The 19,123-nt window shown below is 31.5% G+C and overlaps 1 pseudogene; it reads right to left on the bottom strand.

Annotated features, from left to right (window-relative positions):
• Positions 1–4,456: 4,456 nt before the first annotated feature.
• LOC149263570 (aspartic proteinase nepenthesin-2 pseudogene) lies at positions 4,457–5,882 on the bottom strand (annotated as a pseudogene).
• Between the last annotated feature and the right edge of the window lie 13,241 nt (positions 5,883–19,123).

Here is a 19,123-nt window from a genome sequence, read left to right as displayed (position 1 = left end):
AGCTTTGAATTAATTCTTCGGTATCTATAACAACTTCTTATTTAAGTTGATGTTTTGATTCATGTCCTATTATGTTATGTAGACATTTTTGACTCAGTAAAAATTATAACCAAAACCCACTTGAGTATGGAAGAGATGCTATAATGTTATGTTATGTAAATTAAATTAAAAAATAAAATAAAATAAAAATGATATATATATATTCAAATTAATAGATGGATTTTTATGATTAATTTTAATCAAAATTTGGTAGTGATTTTTAAAACTTGATTTTAAGTTATTTAATTTGCATAATTTTAGCATTCAAAGAGTTTTTTAAAATGTCAAATTTATTTATGCATTCAAAAATGTATTTTAAACAACAAAATCGTACAATCTTACTCGAAATTATATTCAAATACAAAAAACTATTTTTTTTACGTTAATTTAGGGCAAAAAAATTGTTATTTATTAAAACACAAAATTGACAAGGACAACCTATATATAAAATAAACTTTTTGTTTTTTACGTTAATTTTGAAACAACTATTTTTTTTGTTATTTATTAAAACACAAAATTGACAAGTACACTGATCACATCAAATCTATCTAATCTGCCTCCCACGTTAAAGGGGTTTAATTGAAGTGTTGGTGTAACTTTTCCGCTTATGCATTGCTTTTGTTTCTTACTCTCACGATACTCTATAATTTCCACGCTAAACTTTCAATGCCTGTGGGAGTAGTGCCATTGGACTACATATTTTTTATTTAATATTTTTAAAATTTTTGAGATTTAATATACCACCACTTTGTACAAAGTGAAGTTAATTGTTTGAATTTGTTTTGTACAGAAGTGAAGTTAATTGTTTGAATTTGTTTCTTAATTGTTTGACTTTGTTTCTATTTATGGGATCCATCAGTGCCAATAGGACTCCATAGCTAAATTTTATTTAATATTTTTAAAATTTTTGAGATTTAATACACAGTGACTTTGTACAGAAGTGAAGTTAATTGTTTGAATTTGTTTCTATTTATTGGATCTATCGACATAAACATAATCATGAGGAAATAAAACAAAGCAAACAATAAACATTAAATAATAAGTTAATGATTTCGAAATTAATTGTTTGAATTTGTTCCTATTTATTGATTGGATCCATAAACATAACCATGACCAAGTAAAACCAACCAAACAATAAACATTAAATAATAAGTTAATGATTTCGAAATTAATGATTCCCTCATTAGGGAAAAAATTAACCTATAATTAACTCAATGCATAATTTCCCATCGTTCCCAATGATGAGCATGTATTAACCTATAATTAACTCAATGCATAATTTCTCATCATTCCCAATGATGAGCATGTTGCTTTGTCTAACAATTGGGCATGATCATTTAACATGGCAGGATTGGTTGTTTGAAAGGTTTTTGTAGGCATGATCTTCTGTCTAACAATAGGGCATGAACATTTAACATGGCAGGACTGGAAGTTTTTTGCAGGTATGTTGTTCTGTCTAACAATTGGACATGAACATTTGACAGAACAGGATTCATAGTTTGAAATTTTTTTGCAATCATGTTGTCAAGCAGATTCTCTTTCTCTTTATGGTGTTTTTCTCACACAGGAGCTTCTAAGCTTATGAAGAAAAAGTTTCAACATGCATGGAAGCCCTGCCTCGCTCTGATGACATCAAGAAACAATTAATTGTTTGGTTCTAGAAATAGGTTTTTAGTGATGAAGTTTGAGCGAATTAGGGTATGGGGTACTCTTCCCAGTTATGCCTGTCAGTGGAGTAAGTTGAGACAATGAAAGGAACCTCACCACAACCTGGCTGGTTGAACAATACAATAATTGTCTCATGGCTATGGGTCTTAAACACATTTATAAGAGAATTAAAGGAATCGAATACTTTGAAATGTGCTTCTAGCAATTGGGCGTGATCATAACTCCTAATCAAGTTATTTAATATAGCAGCATCCATGCATTCAGGTATTTTGACAATCATCTTGTTAATCAGATACTCTACCTCTTTATGGTGTTTTTTTCACACATAGGATTTTCAACTTATGAAACAAAGCTTTCATCATACCTGGAAAGCTTGCTCTGATGACATCAAGGAACAATAAGGTCTATCAAGTTAACTGTTCGGTATGGAAAGCATGTTTTCTAAAATGGAGTTTAAGCGAATTAGAGCATGGGGTTTTCTTCTCTTTGTGCTTTAAGAACCAATGCTTCTTCTCTAATAACAATGTTATTGAGCTAAGAGGCTCATTGAAACAAAACTTTCATCATATCTGGAAACCTTGCTTTGATGACATCAAGGAACAATAAGGTCTATCAAGTTAATTGTTTGGTTTGGGAAGCATGTTTTCTACAATGGAGTTTGAGCGAATTAGAGCATAGGGTATTTTTCTCTTTGTGCTTGAAGAACCGATGTTTCATCTCTAATAACAATTTTATTGAGCTGAGCGGTTTATTCTACAGCCTAGTATGATGTGTAACTCTGTCTGTCCGTCCTCAAAGTTGAAATTTTAATCATGTCTGCCCAAATAAAAACTAAAAAAATTAAAATACAAAAAAAAAATAATAATAAACTATACAAAATATTTAAATAATGTCGGTTCATAAAAAAAATTGTTAGTGAAGAAATTGGATCCCTCTCGACTCACATTAGATCAGTGTTTAGAATGGATCTATACTAGTTATTATTAAATGGTTCCATATTCATTAGTTTCTTCTCGTCACAAAATTGATATTAATTGGATTTCTCTAATTGCCGGTAGAAGCATAACTCTGTGAGTATAGTAGGTTGAGACTAAGAGGAATTCCATCACAACTCAGTTGCGGAATGCAATATTTGTTTCATGCCAATTGTTTTTACTCAAATGCATTTAGAAGAGCATCAAGTGAATCAATATAAAGTTCAGAGAATGATCGAATACCCTAAAATCTGATTCAAAGGAATTTAGAAGAGCATCAAGTGAATCTATATCAAATTTGGAGAAAGATCAAATACCTTGAAATATGCTTCAAACCACAGTGCATAATCATAACTCTTGGTCAAGTTATTTAACATAACAGAATCCATACATCAAAATCTTCTCTGCATCTTCCTGGTGTTTTCTCAAATTGGGGCTTTTCGGAATATGAAACAAACTTTTCATTATTCCTGGAAACCCTACTATGCCGACATCAAGAAACAATAGGCCCCACTCTACCAACATCAAGAAACAATAGGGTCAATCAAGTTAAGTGTTCAGTTTAGGAAACAAGTTTTCTACGAATGGAGTTTGAATGAATTACAGCAAGGGGCATTCATCCCCATGTACTTAGGGACCGCCATTGAAGAACTGAGGCTTCATTTCCATTGTTATTTTTGTTCTTTCGCTAATTCTTTGTTTCTTTTCACAAAATTGATTTCAATTGGGTTTCCTCTATTAGTTTGTTACAGGGTATTTTATGTTTTTGTTCATTGGCTAATTCTCGGTTTCTTCTCACAAAATTGATCTCAATTGGGTTTCTCTATTTGTTTGTTACAAGTGATTTTATGAGATAAGTGTGTTTATGTGATTTAAATTGAGTTTTCCTCTATTGGTTTACTTTAGCTGGCAAGTATTGGGCGTTTAATAATGTATGTAATCCCATCAAATTGAAACAATTAGAGTTTCTGATAACAAAAAAGATCCTTGGGAGATATTGAAAACCTTGTTGGTGCCCTCTCCACCAACTGCTTGGGTAGGAAACAAGAACCCTGAGCGAATCATGCATATAAACACTCTTTTTAAAATTGTGTGAACCCATTGCTCTTCGGGAACCATATCGTTAGTGGCACGGAGTCTACTCTTGTTGCCAGGAGTCTACTCTTGTTGCCAATAGTCCAATCACTAGATGAGAACTGAACTTCCACTCAATCGATGTGGATGGACTTCCTCATATATTTCTTAGGCAACTCGAGTACATGATATTATGTTTCTAATTTTGTTACCAGGAAATTCGTTGCCATTTTGGCCAAAAATCAAACCGATAACAATAGTTAAGGGTACTGCACTTCACTCTTTATATTATTTCAAAGTTTAGGGTTTTAAAGTTTAGGGTTTTAAGTAACTCTTTATTGAATCACCCGATAGGGTTAGCTCCATTCCCATGTTCTAAGAAACTTAAGAAACTAAGGCTATGATGTAAAGTAATGAAATTATATAAATTACATGGCTATGCCTATAGACACTAATTTATCATAAATTAGTATTCACAATAAGGGAACCATGGTTCAATGAATCGGAAATCAGAATAACCAACTTTATTACTATTTGCGTATAGTCCTCAAAAGAACTGTCACAGTAACAGTAACAGACTCGAAAACAAATTCTAGTAACAGTAACACACTCGAAAACAAATTCTAGTAACAGTAACAGACTCAAAATTGCATGACAATTTCTTTGGATGAAACAAAACCTTATTCATCTGATAATGATAATGAGAAAACACCTGTCGATGAGCTTGCTTACAAGGAATCACAATCCGTCGGTGCAAAAGAGAGCATGTTGTTCCCGTTGTCATAGAGAATATGGTAGTTTTGCTGTTGATAATTCCCTAATATGGACATCTGGATCTGGGAAGTCGGAAGCATTGCCAGGCAGAAAGTGGTGTCATCAACGTAGAAATAGTGTTCCGGCTGCAAAACATAATCTGCTCCCTTAAAGTGGAAAGTCATAGTAGGAAATTGATTAGAGGAAAGCCGAAAGTGATAGTCAGGACCTAAGTTAAAACAGAGGTCTAGTCCGAGTCCAGAGCCATCGGTTTGCGGAAAGTGAATGGCAGAGATCAATGCTTTCTTCAAAACTTGATATGCATCGTCATGCAAAAGCGTGAATGTGGTTCCGGAGTCTATCATAAATCCACCACTACCATCATCTTGAATATCAAAAGTAGATGCATCGATGTTTAATAATTTACCTCCAAGGCTAATTCCTTCCAACGAAAGAAAATAGAAACTACTTGATGCCGCGTTTTGCATAAAAGGAGTTGAACTGACATTAACCTCGGCATTCAAAGTAGCACTGTGGCCTATAAACAAAGAGCTGACCATGTACGAAGGTTCTTCAAAACCCTGGAGACAATAAGAAAACTTATTAGCACCTAATGACCCAAGTTGTGAAATTAAGGATAAGGAACCTCGTCCGAAGCCTACACCTCCGTGTGCTGCGTAGTGGCCATCATTGTATTGCCCACAACCAAAGACAATCTGGTCCACTGACTCTGATGAAAAGGTAAACGTGTCGTATGAAAGGATCCCTGAGGTGGTGGAGTAATCACCATACTCCCACATGTAATGACACATACCAGCAGAGCAATAAAAGTTAGCGTTTGGCGGGCACTCAGGGCTTTCGCATGAGACCTTCCTATAAGTGGACGATTGGGAAGGATCATAGATTGGATAGGGTTGATTAGAGCAATTATCACAGGGCAAGCACTGTGTCCATATCAAGTCACTACCTGTGTCTAGAATTCCAGAATATGATAATGACGGCTCACCAATTTCTACCTTCATCGTATATTCTCCACTTCCTGCACTTATTGGAGCTTGGATTCCTGAACTTTTGTGGGCCAATTGACCAACCTTCAGAACTACAAATCTATGCAGTGTTTCCAGCCTCTCTTGACTGCGTTGCACTGCTTGCTTAACTCGTTCAGTTGACTTAATATTCCCTGGAAACAATGGGGAAAGTGATGAATCTCTGTGCACAAGATCTATTCTCAACCCATCAATGGGTTTATGCTCCGGCCTTGAAATCTTGGGCACAAGCGGTCTGCATTGCATCAAATTAGGTAACATGAAAAGCAATAACAAATAAATAAGAAGTTTGCAAAGAGCACAAGGAGATACGGTTGATTGTGGAGCCATGTCTGTGTTCTCTGTTCTACAGCTACAGAGGGAAACTTACAGAGGGAAACTTGGCATAGGAGGAAAATACGCAAGGCGTAGCAAAAGAAGGAATGGTTTGGTCTGAGAGGAAGGAATGGTTTGGTCTAAGAGGAGGGATGCATTCTATTAAATAGGGATGCATTCTATTAAATAGAGATCAAAAGGCCATGGCTGATTTGATTTGACGTTACATGTCTTTCTTAACTTCACTATAGAAGTTAGATGTCTTTCTTAACTTCACTTAACTTCACTTTTTTCCATATTTGCATGGCAAGCTATTGTAAATTTTTATTATTATTATATAAAATAAAATATTACTATTGACTATGTACCAGAGCTCCACTTGTTTTGGCCATGTGTGCATGGAAAGTAATATAATAGTAATATAAATTTTTATTACTATATAAAAAGTTAACTTCAGATTTTTCATATGTACCTGGCAAGCCATTGTAATATTTTATTTTTCATATGTAACTGGCAAGCCATTGTAATTTTTTATTATTATTTTATAAAAGTAAAATATTACCATAGAGCTCTACTTGCTTTGTAAACTAATATACTTTTTTACATTGTAAACTAATATACTTTTTTACATTGTAAACTAATATAGTTTTTTATATAGCTCTATTTGCTTTGTAAAGCAATATAATTTTTTATTATTATATAAGAAAATTATGTAAAAAGTTTGAAATTCGATTATAGTCTCAAAACGATATGTGGCCCTATTATAGATATAGATTTATATTTATATTTTTGTTTTTATTCATAGTTTGCCGTATAAAATGTGTTTGATAAAGTCGAAGTTAAAAACATATATCATCTAAAGTTTGTAAGATGTAATGTGTTAAAATTTGTCTTTTAATAAAAAATATTAAATACATTAATATTAAAAAAAATTATTTAAAAATATAAAATTAAAAAAAGATTATTTTTTATTTAAAAATATTTTTATATAAAATAAAATAAAAAAAAAATAAATTAAATTAAATACATTAATATTAAAAAAAAATTATTTAAAAATATAAGATTAAAAAAAGATTATTTTTTATTTAAAAATATTTTTATATAAAATAAAATAAAATAAATAAAAAAATAGGCATGGCATCTCCAATCTATACTTCAATTTGCATATTTATATAGAAAAACATACCTATGACATCTCCAATCTATACTTTCAATCTGCCAATCTACACTTCCAATCTGGATGTTTATAAATAATATTAAAAAAAAAAATACCTTTCTTTAAAAGAGAATAGTAATTTATTCATGCATTTTTCAAGTAAAATATAAATTTGACTGTGCACCTCCCGTCCTTGAGGAATCTAGTTTTACTAAAAATATTTATGAAGAAAATGATTTATTTTTATAATAAATATTGTTTTTTAATTTAATGTTGTAAAACTGAAATTGATATTTATGAAGAAAATGATTTATTTTTATAATAAATATTATTTTTTATTTTAAAGGTGTAAAACTGAAATTTTAATTTTTGTCGCTGGTTCTAAAGAAAGAAAGTGAAACTGAGAATACTGTGGCAGGTTTTAAGACTAATTATATATATACTTAGAGAAGATTTGGAAATTTTGAATATTATTTTAAAATTTAATATTAATTTAAATTTAAATCAAATTATTTAAGATAATTAACAAATATCTTCAGTTTACACTAACAAATATTTTATTTAATTAAAAAAATTAATGAAACAAAAACCATAAACATAGATAATAATTAATTTAAACCAACTTAAATTAAATATTAAATGAGATAAATATTTAAATTCCATTTTATATAAATTTAAATATTCAAATGAGATAAAGATTTAAATTTCATTTTATACAGATTTTACTTTCCAATTAAATATGATTTGGATCAACTGTCTATGTTCTTGAACAAAGATGCAAGCTTCAGCAGAGGCTCCGCATATTCATCGCTGTTTGCCCACTGTGTAAGTAAACAATTTGGTCGGAGCAACATTATTTTCTTTACGGAAACTAAAGAAATACATGAAGGGGTTGTTTACATTGATAGTATGATCGAAATGGATGAACTGCAGTTTACCATGTTCTCAGGTTGAATAATCTCAGCAGGTACGCCCTCCCTCCAGGTTGAATAATCTCAGCAGTACACCCTCCACGTTGTGTGGAACATTGAGGCCAAATATGGTGGTCTCACTGTAATATAATATAATATAACATATAAATATATATATACAATTTCGTAAGTGATGCATGCGGTGTAGGTCGGGGTTCCTTAATACCATACTCCGGGCCTTTTTTTAATAAAAATATATAATATTAATTTTTTAAATATTTCTTAAATAAAATATTAATTTTAACCTATTAAATATAATTTAGGTTTTTAATATTATAATTTATCAAACACATTATATCTGGCAAACTATGAATGGCATATTGCTTCTGGCAAACTATGAATGGCATATTGCTTTTTATAAAATAATAGAATAAGTCTTTTTAATTTTTTATAAATCTCTTTAAAAGAGTAAATAACCAAATATATATATATTTTCGTATTTGCATGGCTAGAATATATATATAATTTCTTTTAAGTGATGCATGCAGAGACATCGTTTTAGGGCGCTATAATCGAATTTTAATTTTTTTATATAATAATGAATTTTAAATTTTTTATATAATAATAAAAAAATTACGATGGCTTGCCAAGCAAATATGAATATGAAAAGAATTGAAGTTAAGAAGGATATCCAACTCCAAATCAAATCAGCGATGGCCTTCTATCTCTGATATCGCCTTCTACCTCTGATAAATAGAAGGCACCCCTCCCCGTAGACCAAACCATGCTGAGCCTTACGTATTTTCCTCCCTTCCCAAGTTTCAAAGGCTGTAGCGGTAGAACAAACATGGCTCCAAAATCAACCCTATCTCCTTGTGCTCCCTGCAATCTCCTTATTTATTTGTTATTCCACACCATCATCATTACAGTCCATTACACTCAACTCTTCGGGCCGATTTGAATCTCCTCCTCTGTGCATGTCCAAACGACCTGCAAAGTCATAGAAATCCACGAGAACTGAAGACAGGCTCCCTTTTAGCGTCTCTCCACTGTTGTAGAAAACTCCTCCAGAAAAAAAGAAACCCAACGTTGTTATTTGTAATCTAACTAATTTCGAGATTGGAGAGGAACATCAGATGTCTCACAGTAGTTTGGAGAGGAACATCAGATGTCTCACAGAAGGGATGAGTGGTGCAACCACAGAAACAGTCAGGCACAACTTTACCTTAATCTGGTCTCGTGCCATTGTCTGTAACACCCTTGGTTGAAACTAATTTTAACTGTGAGACAGTTATGACAGCTACCCCCTTCTTTCCTGATAAAAGAGGGATCTCAAGGGAAAGAAGGGTTTTGCTTTCTGAGAAGTCCAAGGGGACAGAAAGAAAGGTCTGCGGAACTGGGAGGACACTGCAAAGGAGTAATTCCTGTGCTGGGCATGTGCCAGTATAGACTCCGGAACAGATCATATTCAGATGGTATTCGCTGGACGGTGGTGCTGATGCCAGATACTTAGTCTGACAAGCTGTACATACTGCTCTGGAGTGGAAGCTCAGGGGAAGAGGACGTAATTGCCCTTCTCACGGTAGGTAGGGAGGATACGATTCAGTCTTACAGTAATTCCGGAGAATCGAGTGAACAATTAAGTAGTAGCTGGTTATGTTTCTTGTGTTCACTTTTGTTTTAACAAAGTAATGAGTTAATGCTGGAATCCTACTTCCTTCTGTGAAATGTTTTTGAGATAAGCGTAATGATTATAGATGGAATAATGAGCGAAGCCCGGAATACTACTTCCTTCTGTGAATTATTTTCGAGATAAGCATAATGATTATAGATGGAAAATTTCTATTAATCCTAGAATTAATAATGTGGATGATGGAAGGTAATAATCTTGAACAATAATTAAGTTGCTGCCGTGCAGTGTGGATCATCTGCTAAGGCCCAGAATGATAACCTTAAAAACAAATGGAAAAATATCTTCCATTTAATTACCGTAGGAAGGAAACAGTTACCTCAGCAGATAACAATTAGACTGGATTGTTGAGTTAGGCTAAGGGAAAACATTACGCGTGAAAGAACCTGTAAAGTTCTGGGTGAACAAGTTTGGGTGACTGCTCTTCCCTGTTATCAAATTATTCCTATTAAGCTTGTTTTAAAATTATCCCGGAGGAATGGTGGAAAAGATTACCCAACAGGGATAAACATAAAGATTGTAAAATCTATGACATCAGATCCAGAACAAGGCTGGCAAGATAGGGTAACGAGTAATTTCTTGATTTAGGAATTTGTTAACTAAAATAAAAAAGTGGAAAACAATTTAAAAGAAAAAAAAATAGAACTAAATAAAAAAATAGAACTATTTACCAGCAGCATGCTTAAATAATCTATTGCAGAAATTAAATAGAAATTAGATCAATGTTATGGATTATTTGTACAACAGAGGATCGAAGAGGTTGAGACCTGGCAACTGAGGGGTAATAGAAGCCGGGTCCGGTCCTCTTCGAAACTCGATTCTGGATACAAACAAACAAATGTGGAACGAAAACACCGTTTGGTACAGCCAAGAAATTCTCAGAAACCAATTCAGAAATGTTACAGACGCACAGGTAAACTTGCCCACTAAATTCCATGAATATCAATGGCGCTTTATGTAAATTCACGACAGTGGTTGATAACTAAGGAAACTTTTTACATTCAAACAGTCGAACATATGTGGATTGAACCCTCAACATTTCAAGAATCCGCTCTCATGTTCAGATGCATGAGAAAACTTTAATACATGCTATAACTAAAACCCGTAAGAACGAATTGGGGTTAAACCCAGAAAAATTAACATAGATTAATTCGTATTGTTTAACAGACATTGCAACAGGATTGCTCATTCCAGTAATGAGAGTAATATGGCAGCCGACTCACCTATTCGGTTCTCAGTTCATACAATTACTGTCTTGTAACCCTAAGCTAGAAGCAGAACAACATTATCAATTGAAATGTCGGCAAGACCGGCCATAGATTAACTCTATTTAATCATCTCCGGAAGTTCAAAAGGTGACTTTGCGTTGTCTGGAAGTGAAAGAAAAACCCTTAGTGACTAGAGTAACCAACCTGGAGCATGGAAGAGAAAAATCATAAGTGGTTGCCACTGCAGGATTCCGAACTGTTGCGAAAAGGAGTTGCTGGGCAATACTTAACCTGCAATCAGATTTAAGAGTCAAGTTAGAGAAATTCCAGCGGAGACTGTTAAAGAAGTAAAGGAAAACAGGCCTGTAACAATATAGTACCTGTAGAGTGGTGGTGGGGTAACAATGCACACCTGAGTCAGTGAAACAACACTCTGTAATTAAATGCCATAAGCATTTATCAGTTTCCTTTCTCTTGCAAAGGATTCGATACTGTTTCCAGAGAAAACGGTTTCCAACCATTACATGAAGGAAGCTGACCATAGCCTTTCCTTCACCTGTGGATGCAAGGCCGAAACCTGTAAGAACCACCTGCATTGACAGTGGAACAAATTAGGGCTTAATATATATAACCGTCAACAAGGGAAAAATCGGGAAGCCTAATCTCTTCAAAATATACAACAGTCGACATACACGGTGTAGCTGCAAAGGAGACAACCAAACTTGCAGGTTGTAGAGCGCTTAACCCCGGGACCAAAATGCCTGAAAGAACCTCGTCTTCGGAGTCAGGAAGACGGAGTCAGGTGGGGAATTGGTTACCTCAACCAACGTGCCCTCAATGCTGACCGTCAGATTAGTGGAGGTCCATGCACGGTCTACTGAACTCCAGGTGTCCAATATCATGAGATATTTCAGACACGTACAGTGGGATAAAGAATTGAGTTTAATTAGGTCAGGTGCAAGAGATATTTCAGACACATACACTGGGATAAAGAATTGAGTTTAATTAGGTCAGGTGTACATCTTGCAGGGAGGGGTGTAAATATTAGTCATTAACCTTAACCTCAGTAATAATAATGCATTGCGAATCGAATCTTTAAAGGTCTACGATCGCCTGGTATAAAGTGATAAAAGTTGTAATTTGAAAGTGCTGCGTACGATCTAGGTATAACCATGTATTAATTCTTATAACTACAAAATTTCAATTTTTAATAAGTCGATGCGTAAGTATCTAACTCACCTTTCCGCTTCATGAGCAAGCGCTACAACCATTTAGCATAAGTCAATGGGTGAGTGTCCAACTCACCTTTCCACCTCATAAGCAAGCCCTACAACGTTTTCTATACATAAATGTTAATATGTATATCGGGTATCAGAATATTGATAATTAAGGTTTAACTTCAAGATAATCTTAACATGCTAATATGGACAAGATCCACATGGCATATCATTCTGCATCGCCACTTGATTTTTGGTGGGCGTTGACATGTCCTTAGCATGTGTCACATATAATTTATTATGCCTACATAACATGTAAAATTATTGAATATGAGTGATGTATGTCACAGGTGTCATTTTCATATCATTATATAATTTCTACTTGATATTATATGTTTTTCTTGGTTCTGTTGTAAGGTTCCACTTCCATTCTCAATTTTTTTTCAAGGTTATCTTTTGTATTTCAATTTGGCTAATGTATCGATATGTTCAGTGTATAACCATAAACTGATAATGACCCGGTGTAGAAGCTTTACTTTTTTTATTGATGTTCCATCTATCACAGGTTGACCATTTTGTATGGAAGGTAGTTGTTAAGTGATGTTCATTATATTGACTTGATATAAAAATACTTAAGCATTAAAGCTTGTAGCTAGGAGATGTGTTGATATGTGTAATTCTCCTACACATTACTTAGTTTTGGGTGATTTTTCAATATAGCACCTAGTGCTAAGGGTTCATACTTTGAAAAATTCATGTATGGTTGTGTAGATTTCAACAACGTGGAAATGTGGGTTCAACACCTGATTATCTCTTTGTTGCCCTTTAAGAGAAAAGGGGACAAAATAAGTTTGGGATTATATATTGTAGAGATGAATAGTCTAGTAGCGTGGATGTGGATTTTATCTTCTCATGCGCCCTAAGTATTTAATGATAGGCTCCTCCAACCTCACCCGCACCAAGCCCTAGGAAGCATGACTTTGTAGTTTAGTTAACCATCCCTTAAATTAATAAAATAGGCTATACAAATACCCAAAATCAAATAATTAATTTTTTAAATAAATATAAGTTTGATGGTTACTATCCATTACAATGTTTATTAGCCATTTAAATTACATAAATACACTAATTTATATATATTAAAATACTTATATTTTAAAAATATCATTTTTTTTCTACTGGTTTGAGTTGGTTGATGAAGCCTAACCCCACATTATTTAAATAAGGATAAAAAGCTTAACAAAAATAATAATAGATGGAAATTTAAAACATTAAACAAAAATTAAAATAAGCTTTGCAAATTATTTAAATACTTCTAATTACTCTCACCTTAAAAAATCAAAACAATAATAATTTGGATTGAAAAATATAATACACTTAATACTTTAATTTGATTTAATTTATTATTTTAAATTAAAAATTGTAATAAATATGTTAAATTAATTAATATTATAAATAAATTATTTTAACAATCTTTTTACTATGTAAAAATTCAAAGACTTTTCAATTTGCACATTAATTAATTAGAAATCCATTTTGCAAATTAATGAGAAATGTCATATTTAGATTTAAGCCATTTCATGTTATAAAGATATGAAATATTTATGAAACCAAGATACCAAATTAAGAAAAGCACCATATGATCTTGAACGGTGAGATAACATAAATTTATTTACATAAATAATTTCTTAAATAAATATTTTATATACTTTATATAAATACAAAAATTAATGTATTAACCAATACTTCTAAATTTTACCATATATTACTTTAAATTCTCAATTTATTTTTATAAACAAATATAGATAACACTAGAAATAAAATAATGAAACCAATGAAACCAATCAATAAAATTCAATATTTCTATATTTACGTTACTTTATTTAATATTTATTATGTTTATAGTATTAAGTTTTTAATATTTATTATGTTTATAGTATTAAGTTTCATATTGCATTATGAAAGTGTCTAGCTTAATGTTATTTTATTTTAGATTTTGTGTATTTATGGTATTTTGTTTTATATTGTATTAAACATGTTATTGTAAATTTTTTTCTAATATTCTAATTTTACCCCTTTTTTTCTTAGTTTTCCTTTAGTGTTTCTACATGTATTTATATAGGCTTTTGTTTTTCCAATTCTTTATAATATTGTACTCCTCTCCTTTTAAAAGAAATAGGTTCACAAATATCAAAATCATAATGACTTCCATTAAGTCCTTCTTTCTAGAAGTGATGATTAATTTTGGAGTACCAAGTTCTTTTGAGCTTGCTTCAATACATATATTATTTTTTTTTAATTTAAAAGAAACAGGTTTATGGACAACTTTCCTAGGGGTTGTTGCATATAGATTTCTTTATGTAAATTACAAGTATAAAATTACTTTTACTTTGATATGATGAATTCTCCAACCAAATTATGTATTTAGAGAAACTACAATGTGAATCAACATTTTGGCAATATAAGCCTATGATGTGAATTGTCATTTTAGAAATATAAGTAAACATTTGAGTATCATCAATAACTTATTTTTGTGAGCATTAATTCACAAGTAATCTAACCTTATGCTTCTTAATAGATGTGACTTTGTCATATATGCCCCTTTGTAGCCAATGGTGTTCCTACTTTGCGGAAGACAAGTAAACTTTGAAGTTTGACTCCTCAATGAAGAATCATATATTTTTCATTGCAACATCCCATTTAGGTTTTCCTTGAGATTCTTCAAAACTTTATGAGTGATCAACATGAATCGTTCTAATCATAAGAGCACACAACATAGTTAGCATAATGACGCCTTGGACCTTTTTGATAGAGATCTTAAAGATTCATTGTTATTCTAGCAAAGAATATTGTTTTCATCTTGCAGACCTATACGAAAATTTTCTCCTCCACAAGGTTCAAAACTTTCTTCATTAATCATGTCATCCTAATTTTCTTCATTAGTTAGGTGATCATGAATGATACTAGGAATTGATGAAGATGTAGGAGTAGAGGAAGAAGATTTCAAAATATATTGCAACTTTCATCAAACATCACATCTCTCCTCATAAGTATTTCATTTGTTTCGAGATCATGTTGTTGATTTCTTCAAATTGGATACCAAGTGAGAACATGGAAAGCGCCCTTATCGATATTTCAAGGGGAAATTGGGGATAATAGCCTCAATTTTTTTAATATCTAAATTTGACCGAATAGCTAGTGTTCCCGGCCGCTTAGTTTAATAAAATATTTTAATGTCATGATGTGTTTGTATGTACTCCAAAAAATAATAAAATTGTAAAATGAGTTATATGAATATTTGTTTAACCTTTTTTATTAATTTTTAAAATAAAATTAAACATTTTTTTGGTAGGTAAAGGTTAGTTATATATATATATATATATATGACATTGAAGAGAATGATTAGAAGTTAATAATTATTTATTTAATATTGAATGATGATAATTTTTTCTATATAATACTCATATTATAGTACACATGTCATGTCATTAGAATATAATGAGAGTTGTACAAATTGTACACATGTTATTTTTTTCTTTTTTTTTTCAAATTTATATTTTTTAAATTATTTTTTTGTAAATTAAAAAATTAAACCCATAAAATTGTCTATTCAATACTTTACACCAACAAGAAAATGAAATTTTTGAATTTAATTACAAACCATTTGTGTTTATGGTACATAGTAATTAATATATAATATTATTTTTCAAATTATTTATATTTATTGTACATAGTAATTAGTGATATAGTACATAGTAATTAATAATAGAGCACACAAAAGTCAATTCTTTCCACCATTACACAATAAGAGGAAAGACATTTTAACCAATCATATTTGAGATAAATAGAAATATTTTTTATTTAAAAATTATAAATTTAATTTCATAACGTTAAACTTTGGATAGATTTTGAATTTTTTTAGTCAAAGAAAAACTAATAAGAAGTCAATGAAAAACTGAATACGTTATATCCTGCTAGCGGCAGGTATAATAAGTCAATGGGTGAGTGTCTAACTCACATTTCCACTTCATAAGCAAGCCCTACAACGTTTCCCATAAGTCAATAGGTGAGTGTCCAACTCACCTTTCTACCTCATAATCAAGCCCTACAACCTTTCCCATAAATCAATGTTAATATGTATATCGGGTATCAAAATATTGATAATTAAGGTTTAACCTCAAGAAAATCTCAATATGTCAATATGCTAATATGGAAAAGATCCACATGCCACATCATTCTCCATCCCCCCATCACCACTTGATTTTGATGGACGTTGACATGTCCTTATCCATATGGCACTGCTAACATGTGTCACATATCACTCATTATGCCTACCGAACATGCAAAGTTGTTGAATATGAGTGACATATGTCACACATGTCATTTTCACATCATCATATAATTTCCACATGAAATCATTATTTCTTCTTGGTTCCGTTGTAAGGTTCCACCTCCATTCTCAAATTTTTTTCAAGGTTATCCTTTGTATTTCAATTTGGCTAATGTGTCCATATGTTCAGCCTACAACCATAAACTAACAAGGACCCAATGTGGAAGCCTTATTTCCTGTTGACATTCCATCTATCGAATCATAACTATATATGACTTCTGAGGTTTACAGAAATAAATTGATACTCTAATATCAATTTACCTATGATAATTCACGGGTTGACCATATAGTAATGTCAATTGTAGGGAAGGTGGTTGTTAAGTGATGTTCATTATATTGACTTGGGATAAAAATACTTAAGCATTAAAGCTTCTAGCTAGGAGATGTGTTGATATGTGTAATTCTCCAACGCATTACTTAGTTTTGGGTGATTTTTTGATATAGCACCTAGTGCTAAGGGTTCATACTTTGAAAAATTCATGTATGGTTGTGTATATCTCAACAACATGGAAATGTGGGTTCAACACCTGATTATCTCTTTGTTTCTCTGTAAGCCAAAAGGGGACAAAATAAGTTTGGGATTATATATTGTAGAGATGAATAGTCTAGTAGCATGGACATGGGATTTCAAGCCCAAGGGGTTCCTACTCAACTAAAAAAATAAAAAAGCTATACATACAACAAACTCACAATGAGGCCCAACTTGGTCTCACAAAAACAAATTCAAGCATTGGGACAATAATCCAACATTAGGGTACATAAGATGATTCTTTCATATTTTTCTCTTCTTTTAAAGGATATTTCTAATGCCCTTTGACTCTCGTGCCAAATTATCTCATTTATTATTATTATTATCATTTTTTAAAACTCCCTTATTTTATTAGTTTCCTCTAACCTCCCTTATTTTATTATTTTCCTCTAACCTGTGTTTTATTATTTTTCTCTAACTTCCCTTTATTTATTACTTTCTTCTAATTTCCTTTATTTTATCATTTTCCTATAACTTCTCTTACTTTATTCTTTTCTTCTAATTTCCCTTATTTTATTTGTTTCTTTTATTTCAATTGTTAGTTAGATATTTAATTTTTATGCTTCCTTTACAAGGAGGGTTCTCATGAATATATTTTTGTTAGTTTTAAACTTTTGTTTCTTTTATTTCATGCACAACTCCTCCCTTTAAAACTAGAACCAAATCAACATTTTATTTCCATTATTTCTAAATTATAATATTCCCCCATGTGTTTTAGGATGGATAAAATATTTAATTAAGTTAAATTATATTTTTTCTTGGTTTTAAATTTTTGTTTCTTTTATTTCATACACAACTCCTCCCTTTAAAACTAGAGCCAAATCAACATTTTATTTCCATTATTTCTAAATAATAATATCCCCCCCACATGTTTTAGGATGGATAAAATACTTAATTAAGTTAAATTTACTTTATTTGATATATTCTTTTTGAAGTTTGATTTATTTCTATCTCCATAATTGCCTTTTCCAAAGATTTTCTAATTTTCAAATAAAATATAACTCTAAACTCACTTTTGACATGTATTGTTTGACTTTAGTGCTTTGACACATTCACTTCAAATTCAATCTACCTTTTTATATCCCAATACCAATGGTGCCATGTTGATTGTTCCCTTCAAGAATTGCTCAGATAGTTCTAAGGGTGCTAAAATACTTTCCTTTCAAGTACCTTTTTATGTTTAGATACCAAGAGTGTCAATTTTGTTATGCCCTTCAAGAACTCCTCACATCGTTCCAAGGGTGATAAAACACTTTCCATTTAAGTATCTATGCCTAATATAGTAATTTATTTAATTTGAATGAATGCCAAGTAGCTATAAATATACAAATATTTCTCTCATTAGATAGACCGATTTCTTAATGACATTTGTTTATTTTTAGCAGATCCCTTTGTGTAATTACATCTATAATATCATTGTAAGAGTTAAGCTTATGCTTTTGAGAATGATCTCTAATGAGAAATTTGTGTACCGTAGTGGTCAAATGATACATGAAGAAATTGTTCCAATATAGAGAGGGGCACACATAATCAAAACTGAAAAGATACCCATATTAATGATGAAGTTATATCTTTCCAAGGTCTATGATTAGGTTTCATGGAACGTTTCAAAAAATTTATTGATTTTCATTGGCTTTAATGTAAACATGGTGAATTGGATTATCAATTGTGTTAAGTTCTCCTCATTTATAATATTAATGAATGGGGAAGGATCTAATATATTTAGGCCCTCTACATGACTTCGACTAGGGTGTGCCCTCTCTCTATACTTAGTTTTAATAACATTAGAGTATCTTATTTGGATGATAATTAAGTCCAGATAATCTTAGTCCATTCAAGTAATTTCAATGGGAAAAAACTTAGAAGTCACTCACCTATCAGTTGTGGAAAATGTACTTTTATTATTCTATTGTAATGATAGTGAAGGTGAGTGCTTTAAAGGGATCATAGAATCATTTTGTAACGTTACTAGCATGAAGGTTAATATGGAGATATTTACTATATATTTTCTTGACTTTGTGGATGGAGTCAAGCAACTAGTGACAAAGATTTCAGTTATTAGGATCATGATTTAAATGGTGGTTTCAATTATTTTGGATTCAATATTAAACCAAATGACCATGTTATAGAGGACTAGAAGTGGTGAAAGGCTA

Source organism: Pinus tabuliformis, chromosome 6 (genome assembly GCF_031772625.1).
Source record: "Pinus tabuliformis cultivar Carrire ecotype Pingquan chromosome 6, CPIR1, whole genome shotgun sequence".
NCBI classification, from domain to species: domain Eukaryota; kingdom Viridiplantae; phylum Streptophyta; class Pinopsida; order Pinales; family Pinaceae; genus Pinus; species Pinus tabuliformis.
The sequence above is the reverse complement of the archived record's forward strand: the minus strand, read 5'-3'. Positions and strand labels throughout refer to the sequence as shown.